General features: G+C 49.5%; 1 protein-coding gene across 1 annotated transcript in view; it reads left to right on the top strand.

Moving 5' to 3' along the window:
- LOC126068350 (uncharacterized) overlaps positions 1-16,822 on the top strand; it is a 115,774-nt gene extending 98,952 nt beyond the window's left edge. Inside the window, exon 2 of the transcript XR_007515612.1 lies at positions 16,666-16,822. The gene's annotated coding sequence lies outside the window, so the exon portion shown is untranslated. The remainder of the gene's footprint in view (positions 1-16,665) is intronic.
- The last annotated feature ends 487 nt before the right edge of the window (positions 16,823-17,309 follow it).

Raw genomic sequence — 17,309 nt, 5'->3', positions numbered from 1 at the left:
AATCACACCAGCCAGTGTGGTAACTCCCTTCTTTGCTTGTTGATCCAGAGACAAGGAACCCAGAGTGACCAGGTGGCATTCGTAGCTTCCAGTTCAATGGAATCAGTGATGCATCTCCAGGTGGTAGCATTCTTCCCTTTGAGACTAAGACCTCTAGACATGCAAAGCATAAGGTTGCAGGGACAGGAAGAAGAATCTTATGAGTGGATGACTAGGGGTAATAGTGCATGGTGCCATTTCCATTTCTACCCCTTGATTCCTGGACCCATGAATCCTGATTATGGGAGAAACAGTACCATATACTGGGCGCTGGTTTAGAGCATATAGAGCCTCTGGAGAACACAGCCCCAAACCTGCAAGGTATTCCCACCTACCTAGCACCGTAATTGTGACTTCAGGGGGCCATTCCATCATTCTGTCAAACCAGCTGCTTCAAAATGATGGGGAACATGGTAAGATTAGTGAATTCCATGAGCATGGGCCCACTGGTGCACTTCATTTGCTGTGAAGTGAGTTCCTTGATCAGAGGCAATGCTGTGTGAGATACCATGACGGTGGATAAGACATTCTGTAAGTTCACAGATAGTAGTTTTGGCAGAAGCGTTGCATACTGGGAAGGGAAATCCTTATCCAGAGTAAGTGTGTATTCCACTAAGAACAAAACGCTGCCTTTTCCGTAATGGAAGTGGCCCAGTATAATCAACTTGCCACCAGGTTGTTGACTGATCACGTCAAGGGATGGTGCCATATTGGAGAGTCAGTATTGGTCTCTGCTGCTGGCAGATTGGATACTGAGCAGTAGCTGTAGCCAAGTCAGCCTTGGTGAGTGGAAGTCCATGTTGTTGTGTCCATGCATAACCTTCATCCCTGCCACCAGGGCCACTTTGTTCATGAGTTCATTGAACAATGACGGGAGTAGCTGGGGAAAGAGGATGACTGGTTTCCATAGAACACATCACCCTATCCACTTAATTATTAAACTAAGCCTCTGCCGAGGTCACCCTTTGGTGAGCATTCACATGGGACACATATCTTCACTTCTTTGGCCCATTCATAGAGGACTATCCACATACCTCTTCCCCATAAATTCTTGTCTCCAATTTTTGAATCATATTCCTTCCAAGTCCCTGAGCATCGAGCCAAACCTTTGGACACAGCCCATGTATCAGTATACAAGCTCACCTCTGGCCATTTCTCCTTCCAAGCAAAGTGAACAACCAGGTGCACTGCTCAAAGTTCTGCCAATTCGGAGGAGTTCCCGTCAGCACTGTCCTTCAGGGAGGTCCCAGAAAGGGCTGAAGTGCTGCTACTGTTCACTTTTTAGTGGTGCCTGCATATTGCAGAGAATCATCTGTAAACCAGGTACAAGTTTCTCTTTTTCAGTCAACTGATCCGAAGGAACTCCCCATGAGGCCATAGGTGCAGACTGGGAGATGGACGGTAATATGATAGGAATAGAGACCGTGGGCATTTGGGCTGTTTCCTCATGCAACTTACTCAGGCTTTGAAGTCCTGCTTGGGCCCGATCTTGTATATACTGCTTCCATTTAATGATGGAGTGCTGCTGTGCACATCCAACTTTATGTCTCTGTGGGTCATACAACACCCAGTTTAAAATGGGCAGCTCAGCCCACATGGTGACTTGGTGTCCCATGGTTAAGTGTTCAGTCTCTACTAAGGCCCAGTAACAAGGCAAAAGCAGTTTCTCAAAAGGAGAGTAGTTAAATGCAGAGGATGGCAGGGCTTCACTCCAAAATCTTAAGGGTCTGTGCAGTGGTTCACCAGTAGGGGCCTGCCAAAGTCTCCAGACAGAATCTTCATCTGCCACGGACACTTCAAGCACCATTGGATCAGCAGGATCATATGGCCCAAGTGGCAGAGTGGCTTACACAGCAGCCTGAACCTGTTGCAGAACCTTCTCTTGTTCTGGGCCCCACTCAAAACTAGCAACTTTTCAAGTCAGTTGATAAATAGGCTGGAGTAGCACACCGAAATGAGAAACATTGCCTCCAAATTCCAAAGAAGCTCAGTAGGCATTGTGCCTCTGTTTTAGTTGTGGGAGCAGCCAGATGCAATAACTTATCCTTCAATTGAGAAGGAATATCTCGACATGCCCCATACCATTGGACCCCTAAAAATCTGACTGAGGTGGTAGGTGCCTGAATTTTTGTGGGAATAATTTACCACTCTCTGGCAGGCAAATATTTTACCAATAAGTCCAGAGTCATTGATACTTCTTCCTTACTAGATCCAGTCAGCATAATGCCATCAATGTAGTGGACCAGTGTGACATCTTATGGGAGGGAAAGGCAATCATGGACCCTGTTGACTAAATTATGACATAGGGCTGGAGAGCTCATGGAGCGCTGAGGTAGGCCAGTGAAGGTGTATTGCTGACCTTGCCAGCTGAAGCCAAACTTCTTCTTATGGTCCTTGGAAACAGCTATGGAGAAAAAGGCATTAGCCAGTTCAATAGCTGCACACCAGGTACCAGGACATGTATTAATTTGCTCAAGCAATGAAACTACATCTGGAACAGCATCTGCAATTGGAGTCACAACCTGGTTAAATTTTTGATAACCTACTGTCATCCTCCAAGATCCATCTGTTTTTTGCACAGGCCAAATAGGCGAGTTGAATGGGGGATGTGGTGGGAATCACCACCCCTGCATCCTTCAAGTCCTTGATGGTGGCAGTAATGTCTGCAATTCCTCCAGGAATGCAGTATAGCTTTTGGTTTACTGTTTTCCTAGGCAGGGGCAGTTCTAATGGCTTCCACTTGGCTTTTCCTACCAAAATACCTCTTTCTTCATTTGTGAGGGATTCAGCGTGGGGTTTCTGCTGGTTGTTGAGTGTATCTATTGCAATAATGCATTCTGGAACTGGGAAAATCACTGTGGGGGGATTCAGGGACCCAATGAACCTACTGTAAAACAAACATGAGCCAAGACTCCATTAATAACCTGACCTCTGTATATCCCCACTCTGACTGGTGGGCTACAGTGCCATTTTGTGTCTCCTGGAATTAGTGTCAGTTCAGAGCTACTGTCCGGTAATCCCCAAAAAGTCTGATTATTCTCTTTTCTTCAATGAAAAGTCACTCTCATAAAAGGTTGTAGACACCTTTGGGGAAGGCTAGGAGAGAATTGAGCATAGAAATTTTTAGCAGTGTATTGGAGTCCTTCCTCATGGGGACCTGGCCTCCCCTTCATTGAAGGTGTTGTGGGTCTTTAAATTTGCTCAAGTATGGTTGTTGACTGTGGGCAATTCGAGTTAGACTGCTGTTCACCTGAACTAGAATTCTTCTGTTCCTACAGATCAAGTAAATATTTAGGAGATTTCCTATCTAATTCACTCCCAGGGACACCATGACTAAGTAGTCATAAGTCCATATGAGTCACACTCTTCTGATTACTGCTTTGATTCTGCCATCCATTACTGTAACCACGTCCACTTGTCTTTGTTGATTGAGTGTTGCCACTTGGCCCCTACTATCACAGGATCCAATCAACCCTATTGTATTTAGGTGTCTTGATTCAGTTAGGTCAGTTTCCACTGTCAAATCTGATTTACATAAAATAGCAGTCACAGCAGTCTTCAAGGATGCTGAATTTCCCTTCAGAAATTTGTTCCTCACAGTTGTGGTAAAAGGTGTGTTCTCTGGGCATTCCATGTGTGGGTCTGTGGGTTTAACCTGAGAAATGCATTTTAGCATGGCAGTATCTCTAAGCCTTTGAGTACCTTCTTCTACAGTATACCAAAGGAGGTCTGGTACTTCAACTTGATTTAGTGTAGGCCACTGCATAACCCATGCTTCAGCAACCTAACCAAATGAACTGTTAGATCTTTTCCTAACTTCTCGAGGTGAAACACTGAATGAAGAATCTGTGCTTAGTGGACCCATATCAATAAACTCAGACCGATCCATCTTTACGTTCCTTGGAGCATTATCCTGCACCCTTAATAATCATTCCCATACCTATTCCCCAGGTTCCTGTTTGTACATATTAGAAAACTCAAGCACTTCTCTTCTCTTGGAGTGTAGCATACCTCCTCCTGGGTCACACTTTGTACTTTACCTTTTGTGGTTCGCTGGGACTTAAGTCTAGTTATAGGTCTAGAAGCCAGAATCTGTAGTGTGGAATTGTTTTGAGAACATTCAGCATTGTCTTGTAAAGCATCTGCCTCAGATGATGCCCCAGGGAATGGCTCAGGCAAGGGCTCTTTAGAGGCAGCTGGGCAAGGGCTAATTTCATTAAATGGAAGTGGAGGTGCTGATGCTTTTATTTGGCAGGGTGGTGTAGCAGACAAACGTCAAGTAATCTCTTCAGATGAAAGTGGTTCTATTGGCAACCCGACCAACAGGAGTGATTAAATGGAATCTAGGGGCTCAGTGTCTCCAGCTTTCTAATTACGTTCCCTTATGTCCCCATCCCAAGTTTCAGGATCTTATTTCTTCCCAATCGGTGCCCTCATTTTTACTTCAGACACCTCTTGAGGTTGGAAATTGAAGTAGGATTGTAATTCAGCCACTCTTACAATAAGACTCGGGTTTGGTTTTTGGCAATATCAGTGTTATTGCTACAAGAAATAAGGCTTGCTTTCAAAGCACAAGTGTTTCCACTTTGAGATTGTTTATGCTGCACTTGAGCTTTGACACTGAAGCCCGGAGCGCATCTCTTTCACCAGTTTGTCTAGTGAAAGTAGGACCAACCAACCAGCTTCTGTATACTTCTCATTATGAGAAAATTGTTGAAAGGTATCATGTATGCGATCACCCAGAGCCTCGCCTTTCACCAATACCTAATCTATTGGTGGTGGTAATTTGCATATTTGAATTGCCTCATGGCATGGATTAGCAGTGCCTTCTTTACTACTGAGAACAGAGTCATCAACATCTTTGAAACTAACCATAGTTGAAAATTAATTTAGAAAACTCATCCATACAGTTTTGTGTGTCTAGAACCACTCTTGGTACCAATTGTCTTAGGCTGGGTTCTCTAGAGAAGCAAAACTAGTCAAGGTTATGAATATATATAGAAAGAGAGATTTACATCAAGGAAGCAGCTCATGTGATTGTAGATTTGCAAGTCCATGAATCAGGAGAGAGGTTTCTTGTGATTGATGTAGCCGTAGGGGCTGGCAAAGCCCAGATTGGCAGGCTAGAGAGCAGGGCTCTTAAACTCCCAGTCTTTGAAGGCTGATGAATCCCAGGATCAGCAGATAAGTCCCAAGAACTGGAGGTCGGATGAACAAGAGACAGCTGCAAGATCCAGAGCAAGCCAAGAGCCTTGGCAAGATGAGCAGGAAGGAAGTGCATGGCAGAGGGTGAAGAGAGAAAGGCTGAGTGGGGAGTGAGCCACCACAGGCCCTACCTGCACTGATACCACTCAGAAGGTTCCATTATGGGGGTTCCATATCTGAAATCCGCATGTCAGATTTCAACAGGGAAGTGATCATAACATCGTACAACAGCCAAGACACAGAGAATCGTGGCCCAGCCAAGTTGACACACACAGTCTTAACCATCACACATGCCTTGTGATTAATGTCAGTGGAAAATTACAGCAATTCAGTTACGACAGGACTACTAATGGCCTGGCCCACACCCTTTAGGAATGACAGTTTGGGTCACCCCACCAGGAAAGAGCCACGACGAGCTGAGGTGCTTGCTTAGAGCAAAGGAAACATGGAATAGGTGGTGGAAGAAGGTAGTTCTAAATACCAGTTTTGGCCATGCGACCAATTGCAGAAATAAGGAATGTCATTGTTATGAGTGTTTCTGCTTTGTATGTGTGCATCAAATATTTTTGTTTTCTCAACTTATAAAATATTAGATGTAAACAGGGCTAGTGCATTTTTGGTTGTATGTGTGTTCATTGTATCATGTTAGCACAAGAATGCCTTTATATTTGTCTTTATTCAGAAATTATGTATTGTTTAAGGAGATGTGTAGAGGTGAAAAGTTGGAAAGGGGTGAACTGTGATAATTAAGACTGTGAGTTAACTTGGCTGTGCCATGATTCTCAGAGTTTTGGCAGTCATGTTATGTTGTGGTCACTTCCCTGTTGAGATTTGGTATGTGATTACCCCCACGGTGCAATACACTGTGAGTAGCCAGTTGGTTGAAGGGGAGTTTCCTTAGGTGTGTGTTCTGCATCTAGTTTGTGCAGACATTCTGTCAGGGCTCGGGGAGGGGTTTTCATTCTGGAATCTGCAGCTGGCTTCTGTTCGTTTCACCTCCAGTTTTTGGGACGTGAGCTAACAGTTTACCTGTGGTCTTGCCTGCCACTCTTTGGATTTGTTGATCTTCACAGCCTATGAGTAAAAGCCCTGCTCTCCAGTTTGCCGATCTTGGGTACACCAGCACCTGAGGGTACATGGATCAGGAGAGGCCTGTATCCTGACCCACAGACTTGGGATGTTATGGCCTCTAAAAACATGTGAGCCATTTTCTTGATATAAATCTCTCTCTCTGTATAGGTATTTATACACTTTACTGGTTTTGCTTCTTTAGAGAACGCTGCCTAAGTCAGAGCATTCACATGAGATACAAATATGTTTGCTTCTTTGGCTTGTTCATAGAGGTCTGTCACATGCCACTTCTTCATACTTCCTTGGCTCCAAATTCCAATCATGTTCCTTCCAAGTCCCTGGCTATCCAGTCAAACTATTGGCCACAACCCATGAATCAGTGTACCACTGCATATCTGGCCATTTATCCTTGCAAGTAAAGTGAAAACTCATGTTCACTGATTGAAGTTCTGCCCATTGAGAGGCTATTCCCTCACCACTGTCCCTCAGGGAGGTCCCAGAAAGGGGCTGTAGTGCTTTGCTGCCACTGTCCATGTTCAGATGGTGCCTGCATATCATGCAGAGAAACACCTGTAAACCAGACATCAGTTTTCTCTTCCTCAGTTAACTGATGATGAGGTCATAGATGAAGACTAGGAAAGGGCAAGTAATGTAATAGGGGTGGAGGCCATGGGCATTTGGGCCATTTCCTCGTGCGACTTACTTGAGCCTTCAGGTCCTGCTCAGGCCTGATATCGTGTGTACCACTTCCATTTAATGATGGAGTGCTGCTGTGCACATCTGGCTTTATGGCTCCGTAAGTCAGACAACACCCAGTTCATGATGGGCAGCTCTGGATGCACTGTGACTTGGTGTCCTACGGTTAAGTGTTCAGTCTCTACTAAGGCCCTGTAACAAGCCAAAAGCTGTTTCTCAAAAGGAGAGAGTAGTTAAATGCAGAGGATGGCAGGGCTGTGCTCCCAAATCCTAAGGATCTGCACTGTGATTCACAAATAGGGGCCTGCCAGAGACTCTAAACAGGACTCAAAAGACCATCTCTGTCTGCCACTGTCGCTTCCAAAACCACTGGCTCTGCCAGATCATACGGCCCAAGTGGCAGAGCAGCTTGGACGTCAGACTGAACCTGTTGCAGAGCTTTCTCTTGTGAGCCCTACTCAAAAGGTGCAGCTTTCAAACCACGTGATCAATAGGCTGGAGCAGCACACCCAAATGAGGGATATGATGCCTCCGAAACGCAGAGAGGCCCAACAAGTGTTGTGCCTCCTCTTTAGCTGTAGAAAGGGCCAGATACATCAACTTATCCTTCACTTTTCAAGGAATATTTCAACATCCCCCACACCACCGGAGCCCTAGAAATTTCACTGAGATGTAGGCACATGGATTTTTGTCAGAATAATTTTCCACCCTCTAGCATGCAAAGGAAACTCTGGTGGCATACAGTGGTTAAGTGCTTCAGCTGCTAACCAAGAGGTCCGCAGTTCGAATCTTCCAGGTGCTCCTTTGAAACTCTATCGGGCAGATCTAATCAGTCCTGTAGGGTCACTACGAAGCGGAATGGACTCGATGGCAGTGTGTTTGGTTTTTGGGTTAGCATGCAAGCATCTTACCAATAAGTCTAGAGTATTGATCCTTCTTTCTTACTAGGTTCAGTCAGCATAACGCCATTAATATAATGGACCAATGTGACGCCTTCTGGAAAGGAAAAGCAATCAAGCTCCCTGAGGACTGAATTATGACATACACCTTGAGAATTGATATACCCCCGAGATAAATTAGTGCAGGTGTATTGCTGGCCTGACCAAGTGACGGCAAACTGCTTCTGGTGGTCCTTTAAAACAGGGATAGAGAAAAAGGCATCAGTGAGACTAATGGCTGCATACCCCAGAAGATATATTAATTTTCAGGCCACCTCCCCAAGGAAGCTTCTCTTCCAGCTGATTGGCTGATCACATCAGATCACAAAATGGAAGATGATTACATAATTTCGGCCAAATCCCTGAGAATCATGGCCTAACTAAGTTAACACGTAACATGAGCCATCACAGTGGTGACGAAAGTGTTCTGACGTAGATACTGGTGATGGTTGAATAGGATTGTGAAAGTAGGTAAAGCCACTATATGACACACTTTAAAGCTATTAAAACAAAACTTTATTTAATAAGAAATCTACCAGTTAATACAGTATAAGCTATAAAGTATAAATTGAGCTGGAAAAAAAACAAAATCGAAAAAACACCCACTGAGGTGAGAAGAAGAAAATGTCTGGTTCTGAGGCTGATGTTCCCAGGCTGTGAATGAGGAGCTGCTGTGAAGGAGGCATGGCAAGTGGCTCTGCCTCTGGTGCCCGAGGCAGAGCTAGCGGTGGAAGATTTATTAGCCTGTGGGGCTCCAGTGTTGGAGTAGGAGCAGGATCGATATCAGCTGTTTGTCGGGAGCCAGTTGGAGGTGGCCCAGGATGGAGATCTGCCCCTCCAGCTGACTCTTTGTCTAGCGCCATCGCCGGACCTGGTGATGAAATAGCTGGTGGTCTAAGGACTTCCGGTGTTGGTGCAGGAGCAGGTGGTTTAGGAATCATTTCTGTAGGTGGCCCAGGATGGGAATCGGGCCCTCCAGCAGGCTCTTCCCCTGGTGCCGGGGCCAGAGATGGAGATGGACGGCTGTGGGCTATATTGAGCCCTGGTGTTGGTAGAGGTACAGGAGCAGGGTTGACATCAGCCGGTGGCCCAGGAGCCAGCTCTGAATGTAGCCCAGAATAAGAATCTCATTTTCCAGCTTTCTCCCCATTTGGTGCCAGTGCTGGAGCTGGTGATGCTGCTCTGTGGAGTCCCAGTGTTAGTCCAGGCGCATGATGGACCTCACCAGGCGGTCCAGGAGCTGGTTATGGTCTTGGCCCAGGGAGAGAATCTGATCTTTCAGCAGGCTGTGTGTCAGGTGGCAGTGCTCGACTTGGTGATGGAGGACCTGTTGTTGTACCCAGGTCCAATGTTCCTGCAAGAGCGGGATCTGACTCAGGAAGCGGTCCTTGAGTGTGTTCTGGAAGTTGCCCAGGGTAAAAATCCAGCTCTTCTGCGGGCTCTCCATCTGTTGATGGGATAGGCGGTGCTGTATTGAGCATCGGTGTCTGTACAGGATCAGGATCGTCATCACCAGGTGGTCCAGGGCCTGGCTCAGGCGGTGGCCCTGATTAAGAACGTGAACCTCCAGCGGGCTATCCATCTGCTGCCAGAGCTGAAGCTCGTGACAGAGTAGCTGTTGCTCTGTCGACGTCCTGTGTTGGAGCAGGAGCTGGATCGATGTCAGCTGGTGTTCCAGGATCCGGTTCTGGAGGTGGCTCACGATGGGAATCCACCTCTCCATCGGACTCTCCATCTGATGCTGCTGATGGACCTGGGGGAAGACCTGGGCTACGTCAAGCTCCAGTGTTGAAACAGGAGCAGAAGCAGGATTGACATCAGGCAGTGGTCCGGGAACTGGTTCTGGAGGTGGCTCAGGATACAAATCTGAGCCTCCTTCTGGCTCTTCATCAGGTTCCACTGTAGGAGCTGGTGATGGAAGCAGTGGTGCTCTGTGGAGCTCTGGTTTTGGTGCAGAAGCAGGATCAACCTCACCAGGTGGTACAGGGGCCGGTTCTGGAGGTGGCCCAGGATGAGAATCCCACCCTTCAGGCAGCTCCGGGTCTGGTGCCAGCGATGGAGCTGGCGATGGAATAGCTGGTGCTCTCTGTAGCTCTGGTGTTGGAGCAGCAGAAGGAGCAGGACTGACATCAGCTTGTGGTCCGGGAGCCATATCTGGAGGTGGCCCAGGAGAGGGGTCCGCCCCTCCTGCCAGCTCTCCATCTGGTGCCAGTGCTGCAGGCGATGAAATAGTAGGCGGTGCACTATGGCACTTCGGCGCTGCTACAGGAACCGAATGTACCCCAGGAGATTGTCCAGGAGCCGGTTCCTGGGGCAAAGATAGCTCTCGAGCTCCTTTTACCATTGGCGCTGGCCCCGGCTCTGGAGCTGCAAGAGGAGAAAGGTTCACCAACATGACTGCCTCTCCTCATGCCTTGCCAATAATGGAAAACACCCACTGCCACAAAGAGAAGCCCATTCCCAAGATTTTCCACCCCGGAAAGTCTTCCCAGACTGTGGTCCACCAGAGGAGGGTGTGACGTTACTCTGAGCTCTGGCTCAACCCCAACCCCTGGGGTTTTTCCGTCGTGCCCCTCCCAAGCTCACATGCAGTCATGCCCAGTCTTCCTCACCCTCTGGCTCTGCCTCAGTGACCTCCATTTGATCCAGCTGTGCCAAGAGAAGTTGGGCACAGCGCTCCAGATGTGAGCCTGGCATGTTCACCTGCACGTACTCCAGCACGAGCTTTAGGCAGGGGAAGTCTGGGGGCTGATTGAAATCCTCCGAGTATTCCTTCAGCCATGTGCCCAGGATAAAAGAGATGACGCTAGGGATGGGTGGTGAAGAGCAGGCTCAGAGGCCTGTCTTTTCCCACCACACTGCCCTCCCAGGGCACCCTTGCAATGGGCCAGTCCCTCTGCCTGCCCCTGCCCTTCCAAAGGTCAGGACCACCCTGCATCACACCCTCTGGTTATCCTGGCAGTGGCAGGCCTGGTTACTGACAGAGGGCTAGCACAGAGCCCTGTCCCAGGGAGCTCCCCATCCATGGTTTGACCAACTCTCCCTCCTTGGGGAGCCTGAATTACATCCATTTCTGTCCCCTGGCCCTCTCCCCACTGGACAGTAACCCGCTAAGGGCACAGAAATATGTGTCTGCATGTTTATCTCACAGCCCGGCACACAGTAGTGCTTCAGGAGTATCTGATGCTGGATGACACACAGGGTCCATCCCCTGACCCAGATGTCCAGGCCATGATGCCCCTCCTCTGGAGCGTGTGTGTGCACCAGCATGCTGCCTGGTTGTCTGCACATGTGTGAGGGTCTCTTCTCCCATGGACACTGTTCTCCCCTGGAACAGGGGCCCCACATGCAGCTGAGCACCCATGACTGGGGACGGGGATTTGGGAGCAATTTTCTCCACTCCCCAACCCCCCCCCACTTCCTGTTTTGGGCCCCAAATACAGAAGGGGGCAACCTGTGATGTGAAGGAATTTTGGGAGGATGAATTGTCTCAGGAGCCTCTCTGAGCCCCCAGCCTCCCCTCTGCTCCCCAGGACACCCAGGTTCCACTCCCATCTCTCTATGATTGCATACGTCCTGCAGGGGGCACCCCTAAACTCATCCCTCTAGTGGAATCTAGATGAATGGGGCCCAGGGTCTGCCAACCCCAATCCAGACACAGGTCCCCTGTAGCCTCCGACCTTTTGTAAAGATCAGAGCCCCTCCTTCTCCACACAAAGTCCACTCACCCTTTCAGCTGCTCCTGGGGTTCACCGTACTCAGCAGAATAGGGGTGGTTACATCCATACCTAGAGGTGGTGTGAGGGTGTCACATCTAATGCACTGTGGACACTACTTGCTTAAGATGTCTAGTGTTCCTGTCTGACTCTCGGACTGGAATGGAGGCCCAGGAGGGCAGGGCTTTCTATCTGCTTTGTTCACTGAACAATGCTAAATACCCAGAACATTGTCTGCAACAGTAGGGGTTTCACGGATCATTGGTGAATGAGTGAACCCACCCAGCACCTTCCCAGCTATCTGAGAGTCCTGTAGCCTCTCTTCCAGCCTGCAGGGATCTCTTTTCTGGCTATACCAAGGACAACCCAAAACCAAAAATCAAATCCAGTTCTGTTGATACCAAGGACAAGGACACACTAAATGGAATCTCAACATCCCCTTTAGAAATAGGAGGTAGGTTTGCTGAAGGGCACGTAGTCAGTGAGGAGTGAAGCAGACAGCTTCTTCGTGATGGAGAACATGTGAAGATCCCAGCCCCTCCAGCACCCTTTACCATAGAGATGGGCTCCGGGTACACACTCTCCGTGGATTATCCCATGTGGTCCTGACAGTAATTCTACCTGATTGGACCTTTATCAGCCCGCTTCTCAGGGGAGAAAACTGAGGCTCTGAGTGGTGAAGTGGCATTCTCCAGACTCACAGCTGGTAGGGAGTAGAGTCCCCATTGGGCTGTGGAGGGCAGTGCAGTCACCTTTGGAGTAGCTGGTCTAGGACCTGCTGGGTGGTGGCGTAGGTTCTATAGGTTCGCAGAAAGATGTCGATGTAGGAGAAGTCACCCTTTAGGAAAGCGGGCACCAGGAGCTCCACCAGCTTCTCCATTGAGCCTGCCTTGAAGGTTTTCATCACCCAGGCCTCATCCAGGTCCTCGTTTGAACCACAGACACACTGAGGTGGGACAGAGGAGGAACATATTGTCAGAGGCAACCCCATAAACCACCAGGAGGGTTGGGGGCCTGGAGCTTAGACCAGGCACTCCCTGTCCCTCAGTGACCTGTGGCAGGAGGTGGGACATGAGTGCCTTCAGCAGCAAACAGGACTTGGATTTCCAAGCAGAATTGGAGGTGGGGGCTGATTAGAAACATTAGGAACCTGAAGGATTTCGTTAACTGAGTAACCATTGTTATCTCCCTGAAGGAAGAGCAGTATCCCAGTGAGTCTTCACAAAACACCCCATTGAGAAAACACAGACTTGGTGATATCCAGTGTCTTCCCGAGTTCACCTGGTCAGAGCCCAGAACTGTCTGACATTAGTGTTCCATGATGTTCCCTCTGTGCTACATGAAGCCTGCTCTGCTCCTGACTCGGAGGGGAAGGTCTGGTGCAAGCTCACTCCCTCCCAGCTGGAGACAGTGCACACAGCAGACACACCCATGAGATAGGCAAGACATGGATTTTTCTTTCTGTGCATTAAAGGGGGTTTTAAGAACATGAAGCTTTGGAGCACCCAGACACATACAAGGTTGAGAACCTAGAGACCCTGGGGTGGGAGAAAGACCCCCGTAAAACTGAGGATCTGAACAGATGGCCCAGGGAGCGCAAATGTGAATGATCGGTAAAGGACTGAGAGGCGGTTCAGCTTCTTAGGGCCAACGGGTGCCTCGGAGCCACCCTGCAGTTCTGTTGGCCACCCTGACAGCAGACTGGCAAAACAGAAAAGAACCATAATACCTGGAACAGGCTCAATGCAGAGACGTGGCCAGCATCACAAACTGCTGGGCCACGGGACTGCGACCGCTGTTTTGGGAAGGAGTCTGGCTCTTGTGATCCTAACTTGAAATGTGTGCATCCTCCCCTCCAGCATGCCACTCCTGGGAGTCTGTCCTGGGTGGGTGAGTGTGTGAGGACACACGTAAGCGTTCCTGCAGCCCTGCAGAAGGCATCAGTCCAGGGCCAGCAGCAGAGAGAGGCTCAGTCACTGTGGGGACAGGCCTCCCTTCTGGAACATTCTGCAGCGAGTCAGGCTAGAGCCCCTGACCTGAAGGGGTCACGTGATGTGTTCCCTGAGATTGCAGGTTGTGGAAAAAGATGTGTCATAGCCTAAGCCCTCGTTTTAGGATAAAAGAAGCCTGCCAAGTGTGATGATGTGTGAAGGTGGGAGAAGTTGTGCAAGGAGAGCCCAGCCGACTGCTGCCTGAGACCCTGGGGTTGAAAGTTAAACACTAAAACAGCAGCAACAGGCAAAATATGCATGTGCTTATGTGAAGTGAAGACAGTATAAAAACCTCATTTCTGATATTCCTACAACTATGGGAAGAGTGACTTTGTGGCTGGCCAGGGCAGGGAGGACAGTGGGGGAGGGGGGGAAGATCATTTTCTTGCGAGGGGACTGGGGACCCTCAAGAGGGAAAGCCCTGGGAGTGACCTGAGGTCCACAGGGTGGTGTCTTGGGCATCTTGGGTCCCTGGGTAGGGACGTCACTCCCCTCCCCCTGCACTCACCCACAACCTGTGGCAGCCCTTCATCGCCCGTTTCTTGGGGTAAACCGAGGAGATGATGCCATTCTCCTTTTCCTTGGGGATCTCCTGTGGGGAGTTCTGCAGAGACAGTGCCGGCAGCGGCCAGGGAGGCGTCAAGAGCCCCTCTGAGCCGCCTCCTTCTCTTTCTGCCCCTCAAGCCCTTGTGCCTGTGAGGAGCTCCCAGTTTTCCCATGCTGGATGGGTCGGCCTGGGGGTTGTACCATCCAGCCGTGACCATGTCCCCAGATAGAGGAATCAACCTCTAATTACTGCAGCAGGATCTGGCAGAAGCTGGGCTGGCACAGGGTCAGCAGTGGCCCAGGAAATGCCAGTAGGTAGGGCTGCACTTTGACTGCCACACTCAGGGTGAGCTGGATCTCAGAGAAGGTCCAGGTGAGAGTGCTGACTTAGCCTGTGACTCCGACAGTCCCTCCCTACGGCCTCGTCTGAACTGGAACCCCTGCGTAGACTTACATCCCACTGTTCTGTGCGATCAGCGGGGTCAGGGCAGGGAAGTGAAAGAGGCCTCCCCATTTGCTACCCCAGCCCCCAGCCTCCCCAAGGCACCCAACCTAATGGACTAGGCCCAGCCACGGTCAGACTCAGCCCCATGAACCCAGTGTGGTGAGAGGTCGTGGGGATGGAGCTTGGGGTTGCCCTCAATGTGTGCTGCTAGTCCTGAAGCAGCAGCCCAATTTTCATCATCCTCATTATTATTCCTCCCCTCCCAGATCTCCCCCGGTCACATGGCTCCTCCTTCCCTGACCCCCACCACCTCTCTCCCAAATGGACCCTGCCTCATCCAACAACTTTCTGCCTCATCAGTTCTGTCCACATTTCCTCCCAGCCCCTATTACCAGGGACCCCATGAGGACAAGGGCTGGCATGTCCTGGGGGGTGGTATGACCTTGGGGAGGGGTGTGGGGCTTCCCAGGTGGGGTCACAGTGGTGGCCTGGCCTGGATTGGCAGCCCTGGGCCACCCTGTGTTACCTTTGGATTCTTTTTGGTAAATGGCCTGAGCTTTCGTGGGTGGGGGATGAGACCATGTCTCAGCCTTCGTGGAAGTGTCGAACTCCTGGGTCTCTCAAGATTTGATACAAGGGAAGATGGGAGACAAGAAGAAAACATGTTTCTAGTTTGAATGTCTCCACTCAAGTGAGCTGGGTAGGGGGCTGTGTTTTGAATGTGGGTCCCTGGTTACCAGGGTTCCAAGTTCTATGTACTCTGTCGTCAAGGAAGTGAGGTCATGTCCTGGATCTCCTGACTTAGTCCTGATGGCAGATAAAACCTCCCCAAAGTCTCCTCTGGGCTGCTGAGTGCTCACCTCTCCCCATGCCATCTCTATAACTGTACACAGTGACACCAACACAGCCCTCCCCACCCCCACCCCCAGAACCTGAGGAAGGCCTGGGTGCAGCCAGGGCCCCAGCTTTGAGCTGACAGAGCTGGGTTCAGACAAAGGTCATCCCTGTCAACCAGTTTGTGACCGTGAACAAGTCTTTGTGTTTCTCAGAGCCTCCTCAGTCCCCTTACCCACACAATAGGAATCATTCTGTCATCTTCTTCCCAGGGAACTCGTCAGGTATATGTGAGATAACACCTGTAGAACCTGTGGGCTGACTAATCAGGGGTGGATTATCTAATAGGCAAGGTAAGCACAGGGCTTACCTGCTTGTCAGATTATGTGTAATGAACAGTTTCACCTTTTCACATTTTTTCAGCACATCTAATACTCTGCTTCTGGGTATGGCTGGCATCTGTTTCTCCCAACCCCACAGCACCTTCCTACAGAATCAAAGCCTCTTTTCAAATTTACAATCCCTGACGGGGGCAGATGACCCTGTAAGCAAGGTAAACACAGGTCTCCTTGTGCTTACTTACTAACCTGTAGTGAAGAATTTCACATGGGTTTTGCCACATCAAAGATGTGGTGTTCACCGTGCTTACCTTGCCTATTGGATAACCTGCCCCTGTAGCTAATGCACAAACTCAGACATGGAAGAATTTCAAGCAGGTGTGGGAAGCAGCATGGAGTATATCTCCAAACAGGGCTGGGTTCTGGTGGTGTGAGCTTGGGAAAGTCACTTCCCCTCTTGGCCTCATTTCCCAGTCTGCACCAGGAGGGGTTTGGAATTAAATGAACATCAGATGTCACCCTCTGCATAAAACCCTCTGATAACTTCCATTATATTTAGAATCTGACCCAGTGCCTCATCTCAGACTAGCGGATACGCAGCCTGCACAATGGCTCCCAGCAATCCTACCTCCTGGTCTCCACATCCTGTGTGACCCCCTCCCCTCAGTGTGGATTGGACTCAGGGACTCACTTCTCAAGAGTGTTGTTGTTGTTAGGTGCCATTGAGTCGATTTCAATTCATAATGACCCCATTTGGGGCAATGTTTCTTGGCTCTCTTTTATCCTCTCTCTCTGTTTCTCTCTCAGTCATCTCTGTCTGTCATTTATTTTTCTCTCTCCCTCCAGGCAGCAGCTGTGATGTATGACCTGCCCATGGAGAGACTCATGTGACAAAGACCTGAGGGAGGGTCCTGATCAACAGACAGACAGGAGTGAGGCCCCCCAGTCCAAAAGCTCATGGAGTCCTCCTGATAACACGGAAGTGAGTAGGGAGCAGATTGTCCGCAGTCAAGACTCAGCTGAGACCACAACCACAGGCTCCTGAGAACTTGGAGCAGTCACCAGGTAAGCCATGCCTGCGTTCCTGGCCCAGAGAGACTGTGTGCTGTTGTGTGTTGTGAGTCATTAGTTTTGGGGGTTCTGTTATCACAGAGCAAGAAAGAACTCCACCAGCCCACCAGGTCATGGGTCCTGGACCTGTTCTCCTCCTCCCTGCCTCCTCTCCTCCTCAGCTCCCTCTAGCTCTACTGGCTGCATTTCAACCACTTCTCTGGACAAACTCACCTCTGTGTCCCAGTCTCCGCAACAGCTCTGTCTTCTCCCTGGCACGCTGTCCCCAGACTTGCGCAGGGCTGGTGCCTCCTGTCATTCTGGTCAGACATAAATGTCACCTTAGTGAGGCCTCCTGGACCACACCCCAACTTTATCTCACAGCACCCTGCTTTATTTTCTCTATAAAATATGCTTTTTTCTTTGCATGTGTTTGTTTT

Source organism: Elephas maximus, chromosome 27 (assembly GCF_024166365.1).
Source record: "Elephas maximus indicus isolate mEleMax1 chromosome 27, mEleMax1 primary haplotype, whole genome shotgun sequence".
In the NCBI taxonomy this organism is placed as follows: Eukaryota; Metazoa; Chordata; class Mammalia; order Proboscidea; family Elephantidae; genus Elephas; species Elephas maximus.
The sequence above is the reverse complement of the archived record's forward strand: the minus strand, read 5'-3'. Positions and strand labels throughout refer to the sequence as shown.